The sequence below is a fragment of the Vulpes lagopus genome, chromosome 18, assembly GCF_018345385.1.
Source record: "Vulpes lagopus strain Blue_001 chromosome 18, ASM1834538v1, whole genome shotgun sequence".
NCBI classification, from domain to species: Eukaryota; Metazoa; Chordata; class Mammalia; order Carnivora; family Canidae; genus Vulpes; species Vulpes lagopus.
In genome coordinates, this window is record NC_054841.1 from 45,239,238 (window position 1) to 45,264,414 (window position 25,177).

General features: G+C 42.1%; 1 long non-coding RNA gene across 1 annotated transcript; it reads right to left on the bottom strand.

Annotated features, from left to right (window-relative positions):
- Positions 1-13,572: 13,572 nt before the first annotated feature.
- Positions 13,573-22,483, bottom strand: LOC121477746. Its single transcript, XR_005984356.1, has 4 exons — positions 22,331-22,483; positions 22,067-22,172; positions 19,667-19,742; positions 13,573-18,778 (listed from the first exon to the last, which is right to left on the bottom strand). It is a non-coding gene; the product is annotated as an uncharacterized LOC121477746 (long non-coding RNA).
- Between the last annotated feature and the right edge of the window lie 2,694 nt (positions 22,484-25,177).

Sequence of the window (25,177 nt, forward strand, 5' to 3'; positions counted from 1 at the left end):
ATTCATTTATTCATGAGAGACCAATAAATCATGAGATTTATTCAGAGAGAGAGAGAGGCAGAGACACAGGCAGAGAGAGAAGCAGGCTTCCTGCGGGGAGCCCGATGTGGGACTCGATCCCGGGACTCCAGGATCACGTCCTGGGCTGAAGGCAGGCGCTAAACTGCTGAGCCACCCAGACATCTCCAAACTCCTGATTCTGCCTGTGACTTTGCATTGACATGTCGGCCAGGTCAGTAGCCACTACTCTCAAGTGGCTCCTGGTATTTAAATTCATTAAAATGAAAGAAAACTAGAAATTCAGTTGCTCAGTCCTGCTAGCCACCTTTCAAATGCTCCAAGGGCCACACTGTCAGGGGTCACTGCAGTGGATAGCGCTGGTAAGGAACATTTCCATCATCATAGACTCTTCTGTTGGACAGCCCTGGTCTAGAATAACCACTGGGGGTAGATATAGGGCTCCCCAAGCAGTGTGACCATGACTGAAGTGATCCTTGTTCTCTGACGTTGGTGGAGAGTCTCAGAGTACAATCCCTCACTGGTTTAAGCTGAAGCCAGCAGACCTTGGTTAAAGGACAAAAAGAATGGTGCATTGTTGGAATACCTGAGTGCCGGCCTGTGCTCTTCGGAGATTGTTCAACTATTAGCTTCACGACTCTGAATCTCTAGCCAATACTTCTCATGCAGTCAGAGAAATGTGTGGAATCCTCAAATCTTTATTTTTGCTCTATTTTTTCCCTCCAGAATTTCAATTAGAGATCAAGCTCTGAATCAGGTTTTGAGTGTCAGTTTCATGGTCTGGAAAGACCCTTGAAAGAGGCCAGCTCTTCAGCAGAGGAGGAGGGTGGAAACTTGTTTCTTCCCTTCATCTTCTGATGTATAGGGGAAGTGTGTGCCTTGAGACTGGCCTTAACATTCAGGCTGTTTTTATGGGGAGAGATCTGAGGGATTGGAGATAGAAAAATGAAAAAGGACTTGCAGATGAGGTTGCTGTAGGGTGTACTGTTTGGTCCGATATCCAAAAAGGGCTAGGCTCAAGAGGCGAGTTTTGCATGATTTCCTGAAGGTGGAGATGTTGGAGCTTGGATGGGCTTCGTGGCTGTGAGGAGAGGCTCAGCCTTTCCACAGTGAGTTCAATCTCTAAATAAAGACAGTTGATCCTAGGTTGCTGGCTGGATGATAACACAGGGGTGGGGCACACTTTAAAACAAAACTTCAAATTCTTAAAAAGGAAAAACTGGATTCCAAACCTGTGTGTTGGTGACCATGTAGACATTGCTTGCCAGCGAAGAGTTACAAAGAAACCATTTGGCAAAAATATTTTTTATAAATGATTTCTGCCCCTCGGTATCTTGCTATAGAAAATCAGAGCCGATTTGTGGCCACAACTTCATCTTGCACCTTTTTAAATTAGATGACTCTCTCAACTTGCCCCAGGGACTCTGGTTCAAACCATCATTGAATCAATACATGGTTATTGAATGCATGGTATATGCAAACTGGAGCCAGTGTTTCTCAGCTCAGCATGTTCCTTAGTATATAATTTCTGGTGCCCTAAATTCTAATTTTTGCTAGCACTTAGAAAAGTCGGTCTCTGCTGCTTCCTCTTCGTTTTCCACTGTACCCTCTAGCTCCCAGTTCAAGAGCACAGTATCTAGCATATGAGTATTTGTTAAATAAGCGAATGTAGTTTAAAAATCAGGCTTAGAGTAGGATGTCCTAGGTCAGAGTCAGCAAAATGTACTTGGAGCGTGGTTGTGGGGTCAAGACATCATGAAGTAGCAGCATTCTTCGTAATAATGCCCTGTATTTGGATTGTACTCTTCACTCCTGCAAAACTCTTTCACACCTGTAATTTCATTTGATTTACTGTTAAACCCTAGATAATGTTATTAGCCTTTCTATGCCTTCAGTTTTCACTCATGGCACACAAAAAGATACCCAATGGATATACCATTATCTTTTCATCAAGATGCTGTAACAGTTATTGAGTGATTCCCTAGAATAGCCTTAGAAATCAATCTGCATATAAAAGGGAACTTCATAACTTTGGAAGTTTTTCAAGCCTATTTGTTATGGTCTAAATGGGAAAAGCTGCCTCCAGTAAATTAGTACAAGTCAAATATGGACATTGGGTTACCTCTGACTGGGACTCAGGAGGATGTGAGAAGCTTGGGCTTTAAAATCTTGCTGATATGATTCTGGAAGACAAGCCATAAACACATCTGCTTATTTCATAGCCACCCTATTTTCTACACCTCCAGACTGCCCTCTGAGTGTTTTCCAGGTGGGTTGCACAATCAGCCTGTGTGCACATGAGTTGTATTCCCCAGGCTGTGTATAAATTTCTTCAGAGCAGAGGTTACATGAGGCTCTGTGGTCAAGGGCATGGGTTCAAACCCTAGCTCTGCCATTTACCAGCTGTGGGAGCTTGGAAATTCCCTCACCTCTATGAATCTAAGTGTCCTTGTGTCTAAAAGGGAAATACTTAGCTCTCAGAGGAGAAATAAGAAATACTTTCTCCCAGCCAAGAAATTGGCTGTACAATGTGAGCAGTAGTGCTTGGCATGTAATAAATACTCAATAAATGGCAACTAGGATTATATTCTTGAGTTTTCTTTCTCACTCATCCCTCAGTGCCTTGTAGAAAGGTTAAGAAGTTGAAAGGCAACAAGTAACCATCTACCAACTGGAGTAGAATGGTCCTTACCTGGTATTAATGATCTTGATCTTTCTTTCATTATCTTTGATCCATTTCTGTATGTGGGCAGGATGTATATTTATTATTAAAAGTAAGATGGTGGAAATTCAGCATATAATGAAAACATATGTCGTTTTTCTTTAGTGGGTTGAGAAGATTCTGGGTAAATTAAATATTAAACGTTCCTCTCCTAGAAACAGCTGTTAACATAACAAAAAGCCAAACTAAAGGCAACTGTATGTTCATTTAAAATGCTTCAATTTCACTGACCTATTTTACATAAGTGAGACTAAATTAACTGATAGGAAAAAACAATAGCAGTGTCCCGAATACTTCATCTCAGCAAATACAATTTTTATTTTTATTTTGTAAGATTTTATTTATTTATGACAGACAGAGAGGGAGAGAGAGGCAGAGACACAGGCAGAGGGAGAAGCAGGCTCCATGCAGGGAGCCCGACGTGGGACTCGATCCGGGGTCTCCCAGGATCCGGCCCCGGGGTGAAGGCCGCGCTAAACCACTGAGCCACCGGGGCTGCCCAATACAGACAATTTTTAAAATAAAACTCTCACTCTGAAAATCTAGAAGGGAATCCTTTCCTTGGGAGCGTTGTAGGGCAAACACCCTGGCTCTTGGTGGGAATTCCAGGATCCCAAAGCTAGATTTTCACCCAATATTATCATTTCCATGGGGAAAATTATGTATATGATCACATTTTGGGGAAAGGAGGATAGCTCAAGATACTCTAAGCTTCTCTGGAAGGTGTGGATCCTCATTGTCAAAATCAACTCTCTGATGACAATGCTTGTCAGTTTTCATCTCTTCAAGAAGTTCTTTCTGTTACAATGCTTTCACCACTCACGATATAATAGATTAAAAAAATTTTTAGTTACTTCTTTTTTAAGTTCCAGTACAATTAACACACTATGTTATACTAGTTTCAGGTTCACAATGTTTCAAAGAATCGACTTTGCCAGACTAAAACAAAGAAGAAGGAAAACACAGCAATTTACACAGCATTCTTTGATATTTGAATCAATAGCACTGTTCCTATGAAAAGCAGAATAATAGCCTATTAGTTTGGTGTTGAGAACTCTGATTTATCTCCTTGCTATTTTGTTACTGGACTACCAATAGAATCTTCTTTTGTTTTTTAACAGTTACTTGCTCTGATTCCCCCTCTCCTGTATATTTGGGATTGTTTCTCTGTGCCCAAAACTTAGCCTTTATTCTTTGCTGGGGAGTTGGCATGCACTATAAAAGTATGTTTTCAAATTAACGTTTTCATAAAAAATCTCAAGAGCAGAGCACAGCATTGTTCAAATGAGAAGATTGACAATGGTACTGTTTCTAGAAGAAGCCACCTACCAAAAAAAAAAAAAAAAAAGAAAGAAAGAAAGAAAGAAGCCACCTACCAAAAAGGGAGGTGGCAGGGATGTTAGGATTTAGGAGAGAGGAAGAACAGTACTTGCTTTACTGACCACTATGTTCAAGGCATCCTTCTGAGTGTGTGCATCGTTTTATAGCTTCATTTTATCCACCAGTGCTGCGCAGGTAAATGTGCTCTCTACTTTTTACTTCTGTGGCATGAAGCTCAGTGAGATTACATACTTAGTCAGGGTCCTTTTTAAGTAAATATTTGACTGGAATTTGAACCCAGATCTGTTTGACCTTGAAAATACTTGGCACCATGTGACATTCCCTTTCAAGATAGTCCACTTTCTATTTGTTTCCTTAATGATATTAATTAAAAACAAATTTTTTGAGGGCTGCTTGGGTGGCCCAGTCAGTTGGGCATCCAACTCTTGGTTTCAGCTCAGGTCATGATCTCAGCATTGTGGGATGGAGCCCAGTGTCCAGGCTGGATGTGGAGCCTGCTTGGATATTCTCTCTTTCCTTCTCCCTCTATCCCTCTTCCTCTTAAAATTTTTTATTTTTTTTATTTTTTTTTTTTGTAACAGGAATTTTTTGAAAAGGCCTATTTTTTTTTCTCTTTCAGAAACTCAGCAGCTAAAAGACTATTCTATCAGACCTTTTGATCAAGAGTTGGGAAATTTTGCAATTTCCAGGCTCAAGACTCATTCCAGAAGGAACTATATATGTGACCAATGTAGTTTTACTTCACTGCTATGATGCAGTCATTAAACTTTCCAAAGATTTCCAATTGGTGAGACTGGTATGCCATGGAGAAGTGTTGTCAACATCTGTGACTGGACATGTTGCCCCATCATGGGATGAAGCCTGGGCAGGGCAGGTTTCCAGGATGGCCTCCATGGTCCTTAGTGGGAGGCTTACACTTGGCTGTGCAACAACCCTCCTTAAAAATAAACACAGGGGGCACCTGGGTGGCATAGTCGGTTAAGTGTGTGCCTTCAACTCAGGTCATGATCTGGGGGTCCTGGGATCAAGCCCCGTGTGGGGCTCTTGCTCAATGTGGAGTCTGCTTCTCCCTCTCCCTCTCAAAAATAAATAAGTAAAATCTTAAAAAAAAAAATAAAAAAATAAAAATAAAGGCAGTCCATTAGCACAGTAAATGTTACCTTACAAGAACTATATTAGATTTTAATCTGGAGTCTATCAATCCTTGAAGAGGTCCATGGCTGGAATTCAGAGAACCTGTGAACTTGAATGAGAAAAAAAAAAATCACTATTTTCAAAATCCTGTGACTGAAATTTAGCATTCTCTTTAATCATGAATGTGGACAACAAACAGCATAGTTTCAACAGGGCCTGTGACTTTGTCACCAGTAGATATCAGACATTTTCATATCACATTGTGGTTGTTGCAGAGATATCAAACCAGCATTTATGCTCACCACTACCACAAAATTATGGATGTAATGGAATTTATAACTAGATCCTGTAATTAAATGCACTAATAAAGAAGTATGCATATGCCATATCATACATTTATTATTTTAATACTTGGGCAACTATATTGCAAGATATTGGTTCTCTCCATAATTCTCTGTATTTCATGCATTTAAAGCATTATTTTGAGACTATTTTCAACAAAATTAAGTCAAGATTCCTGCTTTAGGAACGAATAACAAAAGTACATGTTTAAAATTATCACTCTCGTGATTTGTTTGGTGATCTTTGGATTTCATTCAATGTAAGTCAATATTCTTCAAATTGTACCCATGTACTTGTTTTTACTGAAATCTGTAACAAGTTTCAGAATCTGTATCTATTAATATTTTTTAACTGGTCACCATCTTGTTTTGCAATGATTAAAGAAACCACATTTTGAAATTTGCATATATCTTACAGGAAAAAAATTGTATCAAAGTCACTTTTCTATACCTGCAGGTATTCTGGGGAGGGAAGGTGAGGTGGGGGAGAGGTTTGAAAGACCACTTGTCTTTGAGTGTTTCTTGCAGTTCCAGCCTTCCTTGAAGAGCTGGCAGCCTTCTTCAGGGTTCTTTAAGGTACAACAGAAAATGAGCCCCTGCTCAAGTATCTTCCCCACAAGCCTGACACAGTGCCTGAAATCTCCACTATTAATTTGATTTTGGATTAAGGCATTATAGTTGTAGAGCCACTGCTCTAAAAAAATAATGCAGAAAAGATGCACCGTTTCTCATATTTTTATGCATTATAAATGCCTCTTTTATCCTCTCTTTCTGCATGAACTCTCTTCCCACTTTACGCCCTGAATAATCTAGATTCCTGTGGAAGAGTTCAACTGGTTTTGTTGTGAAAAGCAAGAAAAAGAAAACATCACAGTTTCTCAGTGCTTGTTAACATGAAAACAGCATGATACATGTTTTTTCCCTTTGGCTGAAACCTCGATTGTGTGGGTCAGTCCCAGCACTGGCCTCTGTCATCCTGGTGGGGGCTGGTTGTGGGCTTCAGTTTGCACTAAGTGTACTCGGCATTGGTACTTGAGCTGAGTCAGTATCAATATCACTCCGATAATAGGAAGTAGGTGTTTGTTGGTTTGTTAGACCAGCATTTCCCAGCCTCACAGACATCCCTGGACTGACGTGTAACTCCCAGGAAGCCCTGGATCATGATGGAAACATCTTTCCCAAGGGGGCAAATACAAAGTACCATTGCTGACCTTTCATTGGGGGACCATACACACATCCCTGTATGTCTGGTGGCGCCCCAGCCCACCTCGACATCCCAGTGTAATGTTGCAGCCCCCCTTTCATTCCCGAAAGTGTCTATGCAGTTGGAAGACGTCATATCGTGGCCTGCTTCCTGAGAATAATTGTCATGCAGGCAAGTAGATAAGAACAGGACAGAAGAAATGGAAGGCGATGAAGTGCAGTTTATGTGTGAGGGAAGGTGCAGGGCAGAGTTGACTATCAGTAGGAATGTCACTAATTAGAGGAAACTGGTAGAGACACCGGGTGCCCTTGGGTGACGGCATATGGGGGAGCACAGAGGACCAAAATGGATTAGGTGCCAGTGAGTGATAGGATGTCCCCTCGGGCTTCTTGATGCCAGGGCCGTCTTGATGACTGAAATGAGCAAATTCGGACCTTCAGGCTTCCTCCATACCGAATCCTGGATTTATAGACCCAGCTTCCCAACACCTGACTCTCGGGAGCCGGAAGGACTCTTCAACGCCAAGTTCTCATTTCTGTCTGTGTCCGTCTCCCTCTCTTCCCCGCCTTCTGTTTCCTATCTTGCAATCCACCTCTGTGCAGCTCCTGGAAACCCAGGGGTGCGCTGGTGGCACTTGCTCATTAAAAAGAAGCCCCCAGACCATGCATCACCCAGGAGAATGAAAAACTGAAGCCATCGGTGGTTCGGTAATCCACACTTATTGTTACTTTGTATTTTGAGCATCACCTTTCCCACTTACAAACAGTTATATTATTAAAAAGATATTTTCCGAAGATAGTAACCTTGGCAGTAGTTGTCAAGGCTAATAGTTTGACATTTCAGATCACCCACAACTAATCAACTGAACATGGCAACACATTTGAAAAACCCATTATAGGCGGAAGGCCCTGAAGTAATATGTCAACGCTCGCACTAACAGCTGTTATGTAAACGGGCTGATTTTTCTCTGCTGAATGGTCACATGGTTGGAGGGAGAGTGGCTTTGAAGGACGCGTGCATGTAGCTGGGAAGGGAGATTGTGTTATTGAATGCCACATATTTATGGGGGGAAGTCCCTATCACTGATGATAAAAACACTCAGTCATCTCTCACAAATGCTTTTAGGGATGTTTTCTCTTCTAAACATAACACTCCCTGAAGGGCGTGGAGAGCTGTTACACCATTATTGCCTTCCGTATTGGGGAAATGATTCTTAGGACTGAGCATCCCAGAGCTGTTTTCCAAGCTTCGTTGACAGATAAGAAGGAAAATAAGGCAGCATCTCCAGCTTTCAAAAACTCCCAAGTCCAGATGGGCAAATAAAGAAGGGACTAATTTTGTTTCTCTAATTCCTATAGATTTTCAAGTTGTTGAAAGTATTTGAAGAACCTCATTCTGAGGACAGTTTCCTCTATCTCTGAGCCTTGGGCTAGATTTATTCCTGAAGGGTCTTAAAGCTCTTTGTGTTTTTTGAAAAACTAAGCTAAAGAGGACTTACATACTACTCCATAATTACACAGAAGGGTTGCAAATAAAGGGCTGGGAAAGATACCCCAGGTAGGCAATAAACAAAAGAAATCTGGTAGCTGCATTCATAGCAGACAAAAGTAGGATTTAGGTTAAAAAGTGTTAATATGGGAAAAGACACACATGGCAGGTTTTTAAAAAGGAAACCCACACATTCATGAACCTAATAATTTCACCTTGAAATATAAAAAGCAAAGGGTGTCCAAGAAGCATGAAGATAAATCTACACAACGAGGAATTGTAACCTGACTCCTAGAAGCAGAAAGAGTAAAACAACCTGAAAATTGCTCAGAACACAAATAAACCACACAAATAAGCTCTGAGTGATGGACACAAATGTCTCAAGCAGGTAGAGAATATGTTTCCTTTTTTGAAACATAGAATATTTAAATGAAGAAATTCTCAACAAACCTCAAAGAATCAATAGATTAGAAGCCTATTCTCTAAAATAAACCTCAATTCGAAATTAATACTAAAAACACAGCCAAACCCCTTCAACTTTTTGAAAAACTAAAAAACATCCATTTGAAAAAATCACAGCTTAAAAAGGAAAGATTCACGTAATAGTAATCACTATTATAAGAATAGTGAGAGATTCATTAGACCCAAGTAATAAAAACAGTGTAGGTCACAATAGATGGAACAGAGCCAAAGTTATACTGAAAAGAAAATCTTTAATCTTCGATGCAGTTATTAGGAAATGGAGGAAATAAGTATGACTTACCTTTCAGGGGGAGAATAGCAAGGAGGATAAAATTATGATCAAAACAGGAATTAATAAAACAGAAAATGAGTCATTTTAGGTTTCTCTATAGAAATTGTTACTGAGTATTGGTTTATGATAAATCGTTTTTTAAAGATCATGTATTCAAACCACTATGGGGAATATTTTCAAAATAGCATTTCCATTTATTTAATCAAAAAGAAGTAGTATGGTGCACGAGAGTTTTAGCTGGTGTTCGTCTCCCTGTCGTGGTATCTCCCAGAAAAAGCAGGGAGGAGAGCCTGCCACGGGCACTTTTGCTACTTGGGTCAGGCGGGGAGTGCATGACTAACTGGCTTCGGTGGCCTGGAATGTGGCCACTTTCTCAACAACTGGAGTCAGAAAATTCCTTGTTTGCTATTTAACATTCTTCCATTTCAGCAAGGCACTTTGCCCAAACAAGGCAATTTCTCACCATTCTCCAGTCATTAGAAATACACTTTAAAACCATAGACTTCAAAATAAATAAATAAATAAATAAAAATAAAACCATAGACTTCACTTGAGGGCTTTCTTGGTGCTGTGGGATCAAAGTTGGCAGTCCCATGCCACTCCTTTTATTCTACTGCTGTTTTGATTATTCTGGCCAGCTCCCATGCTAAATCTGAGAGCCTGAATTTTGTGCCCAATTAAACATGGAATTAAAAGCTCAGGAAGGCACATCCATTTATCAAAAATCGAGACTTTTTACACCACACATTCGCTCAAAACATTTCCTAGTGAACTAAAACACCTCAGCTGGTTGTCATTTTAGCAGTGTGCTGTGCCTGTTTGCAATGAAAGGTTTGTAAGTCCGAACAGATTCCAAAATAGCTCAGCTCCTGCGGACTAATTGAAAACTGGTTAAGTCAGGACTCATTTTCCGAATTAATAACATTGCTTACAGCTTTGGAAATCTTAACTCTGAGTCACGTCAAAAATAGCTCTTGGGGGCAGCCCGGGTGGCTCAGCGGCTTAGCGCCGCCTTCAGCCCAGGGCGATCCTGGAGACCGGGATTGGGCCCCTGCATGGAGCCTGCTTCTCCCTCTGCCTGTGTCTCTGCCTCTCTCTCTCTCTCTCTCTCTCTGTGTCTCATAAATAAATAAAATCTTTTAAAAAAAAATGGCTCTTGGGTTAGAGGAAGAGAACAAGCCTGGACACAAAGGTGGAAGAAAATCCTAAAAAAAAAAAAAAAAATCCTGTCCAATGCCAATATCTTTTTTCTTTTTGCTACTTTCCCATTCAAATATGTTATATTTATATAACATATGGAATATGGAGTGAAATGTATTCAACTTTCACATATGGCCACAATAGAGATTTGTTCCTTTATAAATCAGGCTGAAAAAGTAAAAGAGCTCAAAGACAGGTTGGAGGTAGAAAAAGATAAATAAAATTAGCTATTAGTTTTGGAAATGCTATAAACCAGATATGACTACATTACAGGCAAACTAAGGTAGGAAGAAACCATTCCATCTGTATGAGAAGAATAAGAAATGTATGTATTCGAGTATGGAGACACTGAGCAAATTTAGAGACTTTCTTATTTATGCAGGAAGCTCTGATTTCCTTGGAGTACGCCCCTGGCATTTCTATCTCCTCCTCTCAAATTCACTTACCTGCATAAACATCTCCTATCTGGTGTTGTGATGGAGCGTGGATGGTGAGTGGTAAGAAGTAGAAAGTATGGAAAATTCCTGGTCCCTGCTCCCCAAGAACAGAAAATTGGGGGAGTCCCAGTGAATCAAGCCACTCTGTTCCCTTGATAGGTTAAGAGCAATCTCGTCCCAGCCGAAACAAGGAAATCCAAGGTCATTGCCATGTTGGAAAGCAGAGGTTCTGAGTCTCCGCTTGTTAAATAAACATGTAATAAGGGAGCCCAAGAATTTGAGATCATTCCACATCATATTCTCTTGGCCATGCCAGAGCTTTCTTGAAGGTAGTTTATATTAAGATCCACCAAAGAACAAAAGGCAACCTGTTTAGTGTCTAGCAGAGACATATGTACCTGCTGTTTCAAACAATTCAATTATTGTTGTATTGATCTCATGACTTTTTTAGACAAGTCAGTGGTTTGAAAGCCTGAGAGTCAGGACCATGGATGCCAGTTGTGACTGTACCACGGATCAGATCTTCTCTGAACTGCCATTTTCTCGCCTGTAAAGAGGTTAAGTGAGTATCTCCCAAAGTTCCTTTCCTTGTTAATAATGCTCTCTGAAATTCACTTCATTATATGTGGAACCTTATCATGCATTTTGAAGGTCAATTTTTAAAGGAAATACTGCATAATAACAAAGAAAAACCCTGGACTCTGAACTCAGACACAAGTTTGAATTCCTGCTCTGCTGCTTGACCTCAGGAATTTGAGCTTCAGTTTTTCTCATCTACTATAAAGGGACCATACTATCCACCTTGCAGGTTATTCAGAAAAAAAAAATGGGGTAATGTCATCTGAGACCAATGCCTAGTCTATAGTAAACATTCAGGACATCATCTTTTTTACTCTTATTATTTTCTTTGCTAAGATTTGCAATTGCCTTTTGCCATAAGCAGCACAAACTTTATGTAAAAAAACATCCTTTAGGCTGACTCCACACTCAGTGAGCCAATCTTCTCATCTTACTGGACACAGCTTTCCTACATTTCCCAGAACCTCTTGCACTGACGTGTGCACATGTGACTGCATTCTGCCAAAGGAACGTGAATGGAAACCTCCTGCTGGTAAACAGCCATCTCCCTTTTATAGGGAAAGTTGGCAGAAAACTTCAGAAGCCATGTGTGGAAGACAGTAGAGTTTAGGGATGGAAGGATCCTGGGACATAGAATTACTGCTTGAAGGACAGAGGCCTGATGATCAGATCATTCTTTTTGGACTTTGTGCATGGGGGAAAAACTGTATACCCGTTAAGTCATTTTACACCTCTCAACTAATTTATCATAGTAGCTAGCTTTGTCTAATTTGGAGAGAAAATCTATGATTAACACATACATTATATTACAACAATATTATATATTATTATCTGTAATTATATATTATCATATATTATTGTATTGATACATAATATATAAGTATATTAAGTTACAGGATATAATTCTATATTATATATTTTATATATTATAATATGCACATATAAAATAAATTGAACTATTTCTTTTTTATCTACCTAAAGTTTGAAATCTGTGCTCTTTCAAATTTAATTTAACAAACATCTTTTGATTTATTGATTGTTTATGATGTTCCAGACCAGGCAAGGGGACCTACACAGAGGATGAAGAATAGGACATATCTTCAAGGGAGGTATGGGAGATCAGGGTAGGCAACAGGAGAGCCATTTGGCCAAACTTGCCATTTACAAGGCTTTAAATTTAGTCTCTTGGTGTTATGTCCAAATAAGGCTGTATGCATAATCACAGCATTCTTCCAAGAAGATTAAATAGAAGGCATTCATCATACAACACCCAAAATATTTTGAGAACTTTTATTGGTAGTTCCTGATTTTTCCCCCCTCATTTTTTAAAAAAGATTTTATTTATTTATTCGTGAGAGACACACACACACACAGAGGCAGAGACACAGGCAGAGGGAGAAGCAGGCTCCATGCAGGGAGCCCAATGTGGGACTTGATCCCAGGACTCCAGGATCATGCCCTGGGCCGAAGGCAGGTGCTAAACCGCTGAGCCACCCAGGGATCCCCCTCATTTTTCAACAGACCAGGAATACTCGGAAATGGAACAGGACTGATTGTCTCATAATCCTGCTCCCAAGAGTTGCCTAGCCATGAACACATACAATTACACTAAGTACTGTAAGAAACCAATGCAGCAGATACAGAAGGCATACAGATAGAGAGATAGAGAGATTTACTCCACTGGGGGTTTGTAGAGTGAACTTCCCAGAAGAGAGGGGTCTCAACCAGCTGATAAAGAATGACAAGGAATGTCCAAGTGGACATTTAGGTGGGAGGTGAGTTACAGAGTAGACTGCTGACAAAGAGTGATCCTCTGGCATGGAACAGTGTCAGGGAGCCTTCCAAGGGTTTTGAGCCAGAAGAGAATCTCCACAGATTTGCGATTGAGAGCCATCTTTTGAATAACAGTGTTAAGGATAAACTAGGAGCAAATAGATCATTGACACAGAAGACTGGTAGGGAGCAACTTCGATAATCTAGAACAAAATGGGGTGGGCTGATCTAAGAAGGTGGCTGTACGGGTGCAAAGAATGGGGGCAGAATCAAGACATTTAGAAGTTCAAGTCACAGTTCCTGGTTGGCCTGGAAAATGAGGGAAAGGCATCTTGGATCACTCTGTGGTTCTAGCTTTGATGACTGGCTGGCTGGTAACCTTTTTGGTGTTCAGGTCAGTCTAATACACTTTTATCCTGGCCAGTAAAGGTAAAACTCAGAGCTTCTCAGGTCATCTCCTACCTGCTTCCATTCCACTCCAGGTTTTGCCCAACAGCCTCCTGGTTTACAGGAAATAGTTACTTAGACTAAACCATGGGCCTTTGGGTCTTTGTGTGTGTGTGTGTGTGTGTGTGTGTGTGTGTTCCCACCAGGCTTAATTGCAATAACATTTATATCACATAATATAGTGCACTGAGGTTGTAATTTTCCTATCATCTAAATTGCAGGCTGAAATTGTGTTAAGGAAGGACTGTAGAGAATGAATTGCTGCTTTCAAAATGACTACTTTTAACCAACAATGTGACTGGCAAATGAATGCCAGAGATGGAAGGACATTTTGTATTTAACATTAGTCTGCCATACCTTAGGATTTTTTAAGTGTAGTTAGTTCACACCATTTGCATTTTAAATTTATAACTGGCACCTGGCCTAACTAGAAAATAATTTTTTCTACTTAATATAATATTATCTTTGGAAAACATAGTAGGAATTTTTGAAGATGTCATGTGGACAGTTCAACCTGACAATTTCTTTCAGACTCTCCTGCTGGGTGGGCCTGGGTTTGTTCATAAAACCCAGAGCTGGGGTGCACGCTGGAGGGGACACCACTGATTTCTTGCCAGTAGTGAAATGAGCAAGGGAAAATTCAGAATCTTAAGGCTATCAGATTTTGTTTGTTTGTTTCACTTATTAAACACAGTAACTATAAGAAACTGGTCTCACTGGAGACCAGTGACTTCCAAATGTCTTGATTCTGCCCCATGTCATGCTCACTGGAGCATGATAGTTATGAAGATGGGTGCTGGGTTCAAATTCTACTCTACCATCCCCTGGATGACCTCAGTAAGTAATGCAACATGCCTGAGCCTCAGTTTTCCCATCTATAAAATGGGTATAATAATTAAGCAATCCTTACAGGGTTGTGGGAAAGTAATAGAGGCACTGTCTGCAAAGTGTCTGGCCAGGGTGAATCCTCAGAAAAGGTTAGCTACTTGCAGCACTGTCATAGTTCTGGATGACAGTTTAGTTTGGAATAGGATTCTGACCTAGTAGGGAAATCTAGGTAACAAAATAAAGCAAAAATCATAATACCTCAGGAAGCTTCTATTGTCAAAACTTCCGGGGACTTGCCCAACCACAATGGTTGAGAGACAGATATGGAGATGAGTCACCAAAAAGAGAGAGAAACCCAGAGCCTGCAGAAACAAAGGTGCCCACTACAGAGTTCTTCATAGACAATGCCTCTTGGCATATGGCCTTCCAGCCCAGAGCCTGAGGGCCCTTGTGTGTTTTATGACTCTTCCGATTGTTTATTAAAACTGTAGTGATAAGCTGGAACCCACAAAGTAGAAATGCTGGCTGTAACCAGCTATATGCTATGGGGTCTTCAGGGAACTGTTTGTCACTTCAGAGCCGCTGACCCCAAACCTTCCTTCCCCTGGACACATGAACTTGGCTGTTAGCCACAAGGTCTGGGACATAAGCTCAGGCTTAAGCAGGAACAGCTGCTCTGTGGTGCTTCTTGGGAATCAGGTACCCCCTTGCTGGATATATGCCTCATTTGCAATGTGTTTGGGGTGAGGGACATGCAAAGGAAAGAGTTAAGGTTTGTCTTCCTGACTCTCTCCTTCCCTTTCTTTTCTTCCTTTCCTTGCTCTCAAAGGCCCTTCTTAAGCATGAGACTTTTAATCAAGGGTGCTGGGATTAACTGAATAGTTTTGGACAAAAATAAAAATGAGATTCATATCTCATGCCAGATGCAGGAATAATTATCCCAAAGGATTTGAGAGCTGAATGTAAAAATAAAGCTATGCCAGCATTTGGAGCAAATGCATGAGTTCCCATACGACCTGCAGTCAAGGAAAGACCCTCTCTGTGTCCCCAAATCCAGAGGCAATAGAGGAACACATTGATGACGGTGACTATGTAAAAGACTTTTGAAGTTTAGTTTGCCTCACAGAATACATTGTAATAAAAGCCAAAAGATAAGTGCCAACCCCAGGAAAGTGATTGCAACATGTATTACAGACTCAGGACTGGTATCTTTAATATAGAGACACTTCTTAATACTTGAAGGAAAAAGACCAGCATTGAATAGAAACATAGGTAAAAGACATGAACAGACAATTTCACAAGAGGATGTAAGATGATCCTTAAATATAAGATGTTCAACTCTATTCATATTGAGAAAAACACTAGTTAAAATTACACTGACAGCATTTCTTACCTGTGAGATTGGAAAACATCCCAAAGCTCCACAACACACTGTTAATGAGGTTGTGGGGTAAGTAGATACTCTCATATGTGCTGGTGAGAACCCAAATTGCTACCGCTCTGGAGCAGGGGAACTTAGCAATAGCTGACACATTGTGCAGGCACTTGCCAGCGACCTAGCAGTACCAGCTCTATGAAATCACACACCTTTAACAATGCAAAAACACACAGACATAAGGCTATCCTTTGCAGCATTGTTCATAATCGCAAAATACTGAGAACTGCCTACTAGCCTAATCATAGGAGAGTATTTGCATGAACTGTGGTCCATCTACAGAACACAGTGCTAGGCAGGTGTAAAAAATAGTGAGAAAGCTTACTGTGAACTGCTATACAGTGATTTCCAGGATATGCCAGTTAGTGAAGGACGTAAAGGACCAAAGAGTATCTATAGTCGGCCTCCTTTCACGTAAGGAAGAGTGGGGAAAAAATATGCATTTATTTTCAATTCTTTTGCAGAAAGAAATACAGGGAGGATAAACCAGAAACTTACAAGACTAATTACATCTACAGGGAATGGGTTGGAACAGGGTGAAGGAGACGGTGGGGTAAGAATGAGGTGGAGGGGGTGGGGATGGGATAGAGCAGGAGCCGGAAATGCCACTTGTCTTAGGATACCTTGCAGTATGAGTCTGACCTTTAAGCCATGTTAATTTTTTCATACTCAGGAAAAAGAAGTAAATAAAGAACAATGTGGAAAAAACTCTAAAATGAAATATAAACAGGAACGAATAAATGTGACTGTCTTTCAAGTGGATAACCCAGCCATAGTGAAGGGGGAATCGGTTGGTCCGATCTGTGATGGCTTCAAGTGCTTTATTTCCCTACAAGCCTACTTTAGCACGGGAGATGGTACTTTGGTGCAAAAAGAGCTCTGGAGGAGGGGAAGAAAAACTTGGTAGAATGGATTTTTGAAATGATCCTTCAAAGCTCTTACAGCCCATGTTTTCACAGGTTCTTAATGTAGGAGCAATTTGAAGTGGATTCAGTTTTATAGATAATAAGCATGAGAGTAAAGATCACAGCAGACATTTGGTTACTAAAGGTAAGTGATATTAAGATTTTATACACACACATATATATTACATATATATTATGTGTGTGTGTGTGTGTGTGTGTGTGTGTGTGCAGACTCCATGGAACAAGTCCAGTGGTCTAGTTTGCTTGATGTCACCATAAAATATGATTTCAAAATAGAACCAAGTGAGTTGCAAACAAAAATGTCAAGTGGTTTTTCCTTATCTTCCAAGTAGAATTCTCCCAACAAATATTTATTGAGTATCTACTATGTGCCAGGCATTTTTGTTTCAAGAGAATAAGGGATGAGGCCTTAATAGAGATGGACAATGTACAGGAAAACATTCAGATGAGACAAATTTTAAGAAGGAAATGCCTCCAAGACAATAAAATGGGGCTAGGAGCTACTTGTGCTATGAGAGTCAAAAGTCTTTTTCAAGTAGAAGGCATGTGAGCTGAGACCTGAGTGGTGATCTGTGGAAAAGAGAAGCAGGTAGAGGGAACAGCAAATGCAAAGGCCCTGGGGTGGGATCAGCCTTGGAGTGGTCACAGCGAAATGAACAAAGAGGAGCCTGGCATGAGATTAAGTAAGTGTACATTATAAAATAATAAACCCATTCAGATAAAGCTATATTCCTTAAAAGACTGACCAAAATTATATTCCAGTTCCCTGAACCTGAAAATTGTGTTTCTACTTCATGAAAATTCCTATGCCCAAGATAAAACTTGAAAAGGATTTAATGAAAAACCTTTACTCTTTTCCTTATCTGTTCTGGTTTAGCTATTTCCTTGGAGGTTGTTAGGCAAGGAGAGGAAGCACGCTTAATGGTTTAAAAATGCCATCGCTCTGTGAAGAGCATGCTGCTTTGCTAAGTCATAGGTGGGATAAGCTACTTTTGATTGATGAACTCTAATATTTATATATTAAATAGTTACTTAAAGCATATGTGGCATTCTACCCAAAGATGCTTCCTGCAACCTCACACAGCAAAGTGGGGAGGCACAGGCCACAAGACCCAGTTCATGGTTCACGATGCCATCAACCCTCTGTCAAAACCTATGAGAGCAAAACTCTCTTATTTCACTTCCCACAAGGAAGGGTTTATGTTCTGTCCAGTTCCATCATCCAAGCGAAAATGGTGCAGCTTGGCTGGCACACTGTGAAGGTTAATATTTGAGCAGCTCTGGGGAATCTTCCTTTTGGTCACGGGCACAGGAGTTTTACTAACCACCAACCCACCCTGCTTTGAGTGGGAAGGCCCAGCCCTTTACTGTCCTCTTGGCACAGTCTGGTCCAGGACAATCAAACTACAGAGTAATTTTCTGCAGGAGCTCACCTTCTCCCTCCTCTGATCAAAGCCAGTGTTAGCAATGAGATGCTCAGAAGGAGCGGAATCAACACATCCTATGTGGGACTACAAAGGACTGAGGAGAGGTCGGGAGACCATGCCACCATCTGCACATCACTTAGGTCCAATTAGATGCTCACTTGTACAAATTGGGCAGCAAAGCTCAGGCAGCCATAGCTTAACCAGCCCCAGCCCCTAGCCCCCTGGGAGCATCGTGAGTCCTGCTGAGTCCTGTTCCTGGAGAAAGAGAGACACACACAAGACCATCTCAGATGAGCCCTGAGAGGGATGCTTCAGATTCCCCCTCCTGGAGCCAAGGATGCCAGCGTGGGGCTCTGTGCAGTCCCTAGGAGACAGATATTCAGCACTTTCCTGTTTGTAGACTTCTGTCCCATCTTACATCATGAAATAAATTAGATTTGTTTTGGAGGTTTTTCATCGGTAGGGAGCATGGACATACCCAGGATAGCAAGATAACCGAAAACGGTTTGCTCTCTGCAACCACGAGAACTGTTTGTGTGAAAGGTTCTGAATTCCGATCCCTACAAAGAGTTCCCAGTCCTGCTTCTGGTGAAGTGGCTTCTAGGGATAGGGTCTGTGGAGGGATGAACGAACAGGACCCCAAACAGCGCTGTGCTTTAGTGAAGGAAGAAGCCTGTCCACGTGCAAGCAATGTCCACGGACACCTGTGAGTTTGGTGACACCTCTTTGAAATAGGAAAAAGAAAAGAAAAACATAAAATAGATACCTGTATATCGTTAACTTTTTCAAGAGTATTTTCAATAATTTGCTATAAATAAAACCTAATCCCAGAATCTTGTGACCAGTCTGGGTCTAAATACCACATCTGTTGTGGAGTCATTCATGAGAAGGGCCACTAAGCTCCATCTGCATTTTTGTGCTTTTTTAGATCTGTGGGCCTGCCTTTTGTTTTTTTCTCTTGGTTATACAGTTTTCTCGAGTTATTACTGTTCCAGCTCAATGGCGTTTAGATGCAGCATTTCACCTCTCCTTTTGAGAAGGAAGGAGAGAGGGAAAGAGAAATAATCGATCACCAGCTCTTTCCTTCTATAAGAAATCTTCTACTCATCACACCAGGGCTATCCTCATCAAGCAGGTAGGCAGCAAACAACCCTGGCAAACCTTTCCCTATTTCACACACACACACACACACACACACACACACTCAGATGCATGTCATACATACGCTCTCTTATATGCTCACACACACTCACACCTGTACACATGCCTACATGTTCTCATACACTCATACACACAGGTGTATGTTCATACTCAGGCATGCTCACATGCTCATACATGTACACTCACACACATGCTCATACACACATGTACACCCTCCCACACATGCTCATACACACATGTACACCCTCCCACACTCATACACAGCCACACATGCTCACACACTTACACTCACATACACGCACATTCATATATGCACTCACACTTGCTCACATGCTTATACACAATCATACATATACATACAGAGACTTACATTCACACTCATGTGCTTATACACATCCATACTTGCATGCACTCACACATGTGTGCTCGTGCACACTCTACCTTTACTTACGAGAGTGGGTACAAGTGGCCATCTTCACATCTCCAGGGAAGGAAAACATTCACTCTCGGTTTAGGCACATGGAGATCTGGATAAAAAAAACAAATTATGCCAAGGAGACTCATGACAATCTTCTCAGAGATGCCCATTGTTTATGAACAGCAAAGTCCTCACTCCTGGCTCACCTCCTGGACTTTACCATCTAGGCCACATTGGGCCCAGACTTGGGACTGAAGGTCACCTGGACACGTCTCCGGACTCTGTGGGCACTGTGAAAGGCTTCCTGGGTGGTCCAGTAAGAGCAGTGCCAGGCCAATCGGTTCCCGACCACCCTGGGGCAGGGCTGAGGGCAGCGCCCATGGGGGGTGTCACTCAGGTACCTGAGACCCAGGCGCTCGGGGAACCAGAGCAGGGCTTAGAGACCTTTTGATCACATGGTTAGCTTCCAGAACAGGAAGGCAGCAGATTGGGGGTTTGGGACAATACTGATGCGGGCCCCCCCTGACTCCCTAGAGGGTCACAAGGCCGGGCTTGTATTTAGTTAGTGGTAATGATCTCGTTAGGGGTATGAAAGGGCCACCACCAAGACATCCGCTTTTGCCAGTGGGTCTCCCCACCCAGCTCTGCCTCTCCTGTGTGGCCTCACACGGGACGTGAACTGTGATTAACAGACTTCTAGTGCTTTAGTAATTTGCAAAACAGCATTAAATAACGGAAGTAGAGGACAATAGGAATGGGCCACTGGCTGGGCAGGAGGTAGCTGCCAGTAGAGCCAGGACAATCTCTGGAGCAGGGCCCTCGCACAGCTGGCAGGGCACAATGTCACAGCTGGCTGCTGGCAGGGTGCCCGGCGACAAGGCCTCTCGTCTGCCCAGGTGGTCAGACTGAGCTGGCCTTTTAACTTCTTAAATTTTTTAGAAGGGGGGGGGGGGGGAGCGAGAGCAAGGACTCTTTTTTTTTTTTTTTTTTTTTAAAAAAAAAAAAAAAACCTCTCTTGTATCTTCAGTAGGAGAGAAAGTAAGAGAGGCCATTGAGCAAGAGAAAGAGATTAAGGAGGAAAGAAAGTGACAAGCAGATCATAGAAACCCCCTTCAATGGTGGTAATCCCTGACATCCAAGGACAAATATGAATACTTTTGTTCTTGAATTTAGATTAACTTGGTGTCAGGAGGGAAAGTGAAAGGACGGTTGGTCTGGTTGGGCCTCCCGTGCAGCTCGGGAAGGCCGGCTGCCTGGGACGGACCAGGCCGCTCTCAGAGGTGTGCACCAAACACCACAAAGGCCCCAGGCCTCCGCAGTGGACAAGTTATTAACTGTGCAATGGGAGGGTGTCCGCCCTGCCTTCCTTCTCCTCTGGACCCCAAACACAAGGTCACCTCAGCCCTGTGGACGCAGCTTAGCATTCAAAAATCATAAAAGTTTTGTCTTTTTAATATCCATCTCATGCAGAAAATCTGATTTTTATCAATGTGTATTCAAACTTCCATGTAACGAGGCCATTATCTACAGGTCTCAGAGCAATAGGAAGCTGGTTTTCTAGGAGCCTCATAATGAGAAGACTGGTTTGATTCGAAGAAACTTAATGACTTATTAAGACCCAGGGAAAGGACACAATAAACCAAGAATTGTCTGGGCGGGATGCGTTTTCAGCTTCTTGTAAGTGCCATCTCTGAACCTGCTGGAGGAGTCCAGCGTTCAGCTTGGGTAGCACTGATTTATCTCCCATCTACTGCTTGGAGTAAACAAACCCGACACCTTCTTCCAAGGCGTTCACCTCGGGCTAAACGTATTTTACCGCTGGAATAGTCAGCAGTGCTGCTGCCAACCCAAACAGCACACTGCGGTTCCCCTGGGAAATGTCTTTATGGCTTTAAAAATGGTGCGCCAGTTGGCACATTGGGCTTGCCCATGGGATTCATGATGGGAGTTGGCAAAATGGGTTCTTGGTTTCATAAAGAACCTGTCTGGAGTGACGATTGGAGAAAGGAAAAAGGATGTGCTCTCTGTGGGGCAATATCCAACATGCGAGGTGCTTCAGTGGGGAGGTATCCACACGGATGACCACTGGTAACAACACTGTTTCTCATGATCAAGGTTAAGAGATAATCTTCCTTGAAAAGAATGGCATAGTGCAGCCAGGACTGAGACCAGAGTAATGGTGGTGGTGGAGGTGCCAGAGAGGGGATAAGGACTTGGCAGGGGGGCACGGTGGGTGTCATCGGGCAGTGACACAGTGACATTTCATGGATGCTATATTTTTAGGGCCACATGGCATGCAGTCAGGATGACTGACAGCCTTATTCTGTGATTTACTGAGGAGCTAGGGATTTGTCTTGACAGCATGCTTGATGTGTGCCTCTGCAGGACTGGCAGGCTGCAGAAAAAAGAGCCTGGGGACCACCCCGCCCTCACCTCTGGTGCAGGCCGGAGCTAGTGTACATTCTGCTCCTCGGAGTCACTGTGTCAGCCTCGGAAACCCCTGCTACAGGCTTCACATGGGGCCTCTTAGAGTCTCTTCCTGATTCAAAGAGAAGAACAAAATGTTTTTTCTAGGACTCTTGTTTTGTTTTTTTTTTTTCCTCAAGGAGATCCTCCTTCAGCCAGCCAGGGCTGCTGTGCCATAACACGGTACTACCCACTGAGGGGGCTTAAACAACAAAAAATCAATTTTCTCACAGTTTTGGAGGCTGGATGGTCCAAGATCAGGATGTCACAAGGGTTGGTTTCTGGTGAGGTCTTTCTCCTTGGCCTGTAGGCAGCCACCTCTTCACTGTGTCCTCACACAGCCTTTCCTCTGTCAGTGCGAGGAGAAAGATGGAGATTTTTGGTGTCCCCTCCTCTTCTTCTAAGGACATCAGTCCTATCAGGTCCAGGCCCCACCCTTATGACCTCATTCAGCATTAATTACCTCCTCAAATGCCCCATTTCAAATCTAGTCACATTTAGAGTCAGAGTTTCAACATATGAATTTGGGACAGGGACATAATTCAGTCAGTAACAGACCCTTTTCTAGAAAGGTGTGAAGCGGGTACATCCTGGGAATTCTGAAAGAATTAAGGGTAGTTTCATCTTCTTCAGCCAAAATAACTGCTTCAGGAGAATTGCCGCTTCTTTAGCCAATCAAAATTGGATTTGTACAAGGTCCTCAAATTTACATGGGAAGAGGGTCTTCCTGGGAGAATAGCTAAAAATAGCAGTTTTTTAAAAGCTTTGGGAATTCTGTATGATACAGTGATGATGAACATATACCATCAAGACCTGCAGAAAGTAGAACACAAAGAATGAACCCTAATATAAACCTCAGACTTTAGTTAATAATGTATCAATATTGGATCAATGATATCAAATAAACCACATTGATAATAATACTAATAATAGGAGATTCTGTGGGCAGGGACTATCAGGAACTCTGTGCTTTCTCATCAGGTTTTCTATAAACTTGCCATAAAGATTCTGTAAACCCTTCTGCAAAACTTCCCTTAAAAAGTAGTCTATTAATTTAAAAGCAAACAAACAAAAAAGCATGGGGTTGAGTTTTAGCCAGAGTGGAGAATTTTAGTTTTTATTTTTATTTATTTATTTATTTATTTATTTATTTATTTATTTATTTATTTTTGAATTTTAGTTTTTAATCTGTAGCCACAGGGTGCTGCACACAAGGCTATGGATCCCCTGTATCCCCTCAGTGCTCCCCACCACTCACACATCCAGCACATCCCTTCAATCTGCAGGCACCTGTTCCTCTTTGCTGGGGCATTTTCTGGCCCGTAGTGCGGGGCAGGTCAGATATACTAGGAGGAAATCTTCAAATAATGACTCAGAGATGTTGGTAGAGAAATGCCAGCTCCCACACCCATGGGCAGAGTGCTCCAGTGTTTTCTACACTGTCCCGGGGGGACCCCAGAGGGATGGAGCCTCCATTGCTCACTGTAGAAACCTGCTTGTGCGGGATCCCTGGGTGGCGCAGCAGTTTGGCGCCTGCCTTTGGCCCAGGGCGCGATCCTGGAGACCCGGGATTGAATCCCACATCAGGCTCCTGGTGCATGGAGCCTGCTTCTCCCTCTGCCTATGTCTCTGCCCCTCTCTCTCTCTCTCTCTCTGATGACTATCATAAATAAATAAAAATTAAAAAAAAAAAGAAACCTGCTTGTGAATAAATGCCTTTTATCGACTCCCTTCCTCTCCTTGGTTTATTTCCTCATGCTTTCTTGATGTTGCCTTAATTCACAGCCAGTTACTAGCTCTCGCTCACATTAATGTCTAGGAGAAAAGCAAACACAGTGTGGATTTCTGCTGGGTGGATAATCTTTGTTGGAGGCCAACAGCATTCCTGCAGGTGCTTCCTGACTATCTCAGACACATGGCTGTCTCAGACACATCCCCATGAGAGATGCTGACGTTGGAGTCCTTCTATGGGATACTAATTTACTGAATTGAACAAGTATATAGGTATTTTAGGTTGGAGTTATTAAAAATTTCTCTTTCTCATGAATGATTAGGTTTACAAAGTAGGAAAAACTGCACTCCTACTTCACAGGCTATCTTGGAATCACAGGAAGAAACTACTGTGTAGCACTATGCTACCTGGCAGTGTTCTTGCTAACTTTACCACTGGCACGATCACTATAAAGCCAGATGTGAAAACCAAATAAATTAGCTAAGTAGTCAACAAGATACATGTCCTAGGTGCAAACTTAGTTGGGTTGAATACTCCATACGGGAAGGACTTAAAATTTGAAAAACCAATGCTAAAAAAAAATTGGAAATAAAGATTTGCATCTAGGAAGACAGTCTCTTTAAAACAAGGCACCTGGGATCCCTGGGTGGTGCAGCGGTTTGGCGCCTGCCTTTGGCCCAGGGCGCGATCCCGGAGACCCGGGATCGAATCCCACATCAGGCTCCCGGTGCATGGAGCCTGCTTCTCCCTCCGCCTGTGTCTCTGCCTCTCTCTCTCTCTCTGTGACTATCATAAATAAATAAAAAATTAAAAAATAAAATAAAATAAAACAAGGCACCTGATCACTATGGCATCTTTCGGCCAGCTTTAGTGAGCTAAGGCATGTGGGCACATAAGACGTTGTCCCTAATTTTGCTACTTTGGTTTGTATTTAAGGCTCCAGCCAGGAGCACTTAGGACCTTCCCGGAGAGGAGCCCTTGACAGTTTAAGGGCTTCCTTTGTTGTCATTCAGGACTGGTGTTGACAGGCTCAGGCAGGAGGCTGCTGGGAGAGGCTCTGGCCATGTGCCTCCACTCCTGCAACATCTGCCATGGGACAGATGGATACCATGCTGTGGGCTCCTGAGAGGATAGTTCTCTTTCTCTAGAGAAGCACCGAACCAGCTATTCTTACCTTACATGGTTACTTCATGTGAACAGGGAAGGTATGAATATGATACAATTATTCAAACAGGAATAATAAAAGACAACAGAGACATTCCCCTCTATTCCCAGGCTTTAAGTTTTGCTTTCCAGAGACAAGCCGGGTTGTAGTTCCTCCTGTATTCGTGCAGATATATTTTATA